This window comes from Fukomys damarensis, unplaced genomic scaffold (genome assembly GCF_012274545.1).
Source record: "Fukomys damarensis isolate Sample0158 unplaced genomic scaffold, DMR_v1.0_HiC HiC_scaffold_24, whole genome shotgun sequence".
NCBI lineage: Eukaryota > Metazoa > Chordata > Mammalia > Rodentia > Bathyergidae > Fukomys > Fukomys damarensis.
Window position 1 is genome coordinate 23,428,820 of NW_022900936.1, and position 4,383 is coordinate 23,433,202.

Sequence of the window (4,383 nt, forward strand, 5' to 3'; positions counted from 1 at the left end):
AAAAAAAAAAAAAAATACATTAAAGATAACAGAAACCTGGTTTCTCACAACTCAAGGAGTTACAAATATGGATAGGGAGAGAACTACAATGAACCCCATGAGTCTGTCTGGAATGGAAAATAATGGTGTGGGTGAATGCACAACTGTCTGTATAGACATAAATATGGATCTAGATAAACACAAACATAAATGCAGCAGTATGTTCTTATCCACTGAGAGGGCTGGAGAAAATGATCTCCAACAAAAGCAGTGAGTAACACATAGAACCCAAGTCTCCATTTCTAAAAACTGTTGACTGAATCAAGGACCCTTTGAGAAATGACTGACTTTAGGGCTATGCAGGAAACAGACAAGATAAGTGTAAAATATTCCTTTGTTCTAGAAAGTACAGAAAAGCTCAAAGAATAGAGACATGTCAAAAGGATACAAAATCACATTCTAGGGAATTTAAGCATCAAAATAATTAGTGAGTCAGTTGAATAAAAGGAAATTATGTGGCTACATGTACTAAAGTGAACAGAGTTTCCATAAAAGATGAGCTATCTACATAACTTGAAAATACCCCTCTCCAAAGAATCATTATTTACAAAGGGGAAAATAATAACTTTATGGTGGGGAAAAGAATGACTTGATGATGAGGAAGCTTGGCAGACTCCACCTCAACTAAATGATTAAAGTTGATGCTGGAGAATAAGGACGAGGATGGTGGGAAGAGGCATGGCATTGTCATTTTCCATAGAAAAATACAGTTTGGCTTTTTATAAAATGACAGATGCATAACTCTGAAGAGACTATTAAAGTAGAAAAGTTTTAATAAAAACCTGTTGTTCTTAGGTCTTATTCTGAAAGCTACAAAAATATCAGTTAAGACTATTCAATTATAACACAAGGGTTAAAACAAAAAATAAATGAAAAAACTTTTGCTAAGAAAAATAAATTACATAATGACTCAACATAAATCCTTGATCTTTATAGAGGTTCGAATGTAAGCAATGGAAAAGAAACAATTGTGAATCGCTAAAATCATATCGTTCATTATTATGAGTAATAAAATATCATTTGTAGAATTTCACTGAAGGGCAAGCATTGTTTTTACTGTTTTATACTCACTATCATATTTTGTTGTCACAATTTCTCTGTGGGGTAATTAAAATCATTATCCTCATTTCACAGACAAGGAAACTGAGGTTCAGAGAATATAAGGACCTAGCACAACATCACAAAGACTGGTGAACCTGGGTAGTTTAACTCTAACAGGGATAGAATTTAATCCTTATATTGTTAGCTCTTATCTTTAATTCTAACCTGCAGTTCAAATCCTCTTATAGCAGTCTTCTAAGATCTATTAACATCTTCCAAAACATGTCCATTACCAATTTCCATCACCATGATTAATCCTAGTATTTAATGCCTTGGCTCCTTTTAAAGAGCTTCTAGTCTCTGTCTCTAGATTTCTCCCACACTGATCTTCAGTCCAAGATCTCTACCAAATAAGTTTTCAAAGATTGATTTACACACTTATTAATCATACTCCTACATAAATATGTATGATGTGGTGGTGGGTCAACTGAAGATATACTTGGTCACAGAGCATATTTAGTATATAAAGACCTGGGTTCAATTTCCAGCGCTACCAAGAAAAAAAAAAAAGAAAGAAAGAAAAGCTGTAATAGTGTTTTGTTGACTGAAAGTGCATTTTGGAGAAGGTATTCAGAGTTCTGTGCCAGTGGGTCAAGTTATGACTGCACTTTTCTACAAATGTTCCCTGCAGCTAATCCTCCTAAAACATCTCTTAGTCTGATTTCCATTATTATCTAAGATTAGGTAGTTTAAAAAGAATAGATGTTTATTTAGGTCACATTCCTGGGAAGTCCAAGAGCATGGTACTGGTATCTGGTAAGGGCCTTCTTAGTGTATCATTGCATAGCAAGACAGAGGAATGGTAATATCTCATATCTCTCTACCTCCTCTTAAAGATACTAATGTCACCCTGGAACCCAAACCACAGGACATCATCTAATCCTAATTCCTCTTCCAAAACCCCACCTTAGGAGACCATTAACATATGAAATTGAGGATTAAGCTTCCAATATATGAACTTTTGGGGGAGGCATTCATAGCAACATCCTATACAACCCCTACTCTATATAAATTCTGTGGCTATTTCTGGAATGGCCTACCTCCTCCTTTTCCTTGTAAGACATATTTTAAGCATCTATTTCTAAAAAAAAAAAACAAACTAAATTTCTGTATTCCCATACACTTTGCATATAATTCTATTTTGATAAGCACTTGTTTAGGGACTATATCAGCTAAAGATTGAAAATGTTTTATGGACAGGACAGTATCTCTTTGTCTTCATATTCTCATCCATTGTTCAATAACTGGTAGTGCCATTAAATTAATATTGAGAGAATGAATTGAATTTATGAATACATTCTTTCCAAATTTTGATTACCATTAACTTTGGCTATCGTAATCATTGTTAAAAATAGAGGTTTATTTTTAAAGATAATCCAGTTTTATAACATTGCAGATTTTCTGCAGATATACATCCAGTTCTTTGATCAACTATCAAACTGAAAGACAGCTTGTCATTGCATCACCAGTGAGTCACTTGCCTGGGGAAAAGTACATGTCACACATTTACATTTTGACTTTTGGGTGAAGGCACTTTTTTGTTTCAGAGTGGGACAAAATTCTTCAAACTAAATGAATCGAGGCTGATTGTGGTAAAGTGATGAAAACATAGCATCACTTACAAAAATGGAAAGCTTCTGGAGGTTTGGTCTCAATATGGGGGCTTAATATTTATATTCATAACCATTATCACTACTAATGAGATGTCAAATCTAAACACAGTCTGTAGAGAAGTTTCTTTCAGTTTCAACTTCTGACTATATCATTGGTGACCTTAAAAATTCCACGACAGGGCCAGGGATTTAGCTCAGCGGTTCAGTGGCCTGCCTTGAAAGTGCAAGGACCCGAGTTCAATCCCCGGTACCAAAAAAACAACAACAACAACAACAAAAAAATCCATGACAAGAATTGTCTACAATCCCTGTATGAAAGACCACTTTGGAGCAGGGTAGTGAGAGAATGCTGCAAGACAGAGATTCTTTGAAGTGCCTTGCTAAACCATTATTTGAGCTATGGACTGCTTTGTTTACATTCACCCGTACACACATACATACACACATATGTACATACATGCTTACATACATACACACACATAAGACAGGAAGATAGGGCATGGCTAAAACTGGCTGGAAAAGGTGTGACAAAATCCCAGTACACTTGGGGAGAAGAGTTGCCAAAGTCCTGCAAGTGGACTTCTTGCAAGAAATCAGCAGGTTTTTGATAGAATGGGCTAGACCTGGTCACCCTGAGGAGTGGTGGTACAAAAAGGACAGCACACACTGAGTTTTTGCCACTGTGTTCTCTCTTGCATAGTGGCCTACCCTCACCTTTTAGAGCTTTCAATGATTAAAACAAAACAAAACAAAAACAAAAACACCAGCCTGCTGCAGCACATGTGTCATAGGTTCATCACTGCTGTAGGCTGTACTGCTTTTCCTACTTTTACTTGGCCCAAACTTGCTCTGTAGTCTGTTTCTTTTTTATACCGTCAATAAAATTGCTACCATTTGTGCTTGTCTTGAACAATTTTTGGGGACACAAAGAGCCTAGAAGTAAACTCCAGCACCCCGTCCCCCACCCCAAGTTTTGTGTAACACACATACACAAAATTTTTACCAGAATAGTATGTTTTAACATACTGATTGGATTCTTTGCCTTCTTTTCTGAGTAACAGTAATATAAAAGAAAGACCACAGGACTAAAAATTCAGAGGACTTTTGCATGAATGATAACAAATAATAAAAACAAAGTTATACCACAGTACTGTGTGGCACAAGTTGTTCTCTTGTTTAACATATAATAAATTAGTCTTGTTAGTGAACCAAAGAGGTGGCTACTATCGTTTACAAATGGGGGTTGAAACACAAGACTGAATGAATATTGTGCAACATATGGCGGAGCTAAGATACGAGGCCAGGCATTTCAGATATCTGGAACTGGACTCTTAATCACTAGCTCCAATGTTCAGTAATTCTAGCATTGATTTATGTAACCCAGTCACCTTTTATTTGTCCTGTCTGTGTTTCTAAGGATCAGAAGATTTGCCTTTCAAAGAACCCTAATGTTTAAAGAGCAGGTGAAAGCAGAAATCATAGACTCCAATAGATGTGATCTTAATTAAATGGGCCAGATCACAGATGTTCTTCTAGTTTAAAAAGTAGGAGACAGGACTTAGGACATAGCTCAGTGGTGGAGAGCTTTATTAACCTGTGTAAAGCCCTGGGTTTCATCCCCAGCACAATA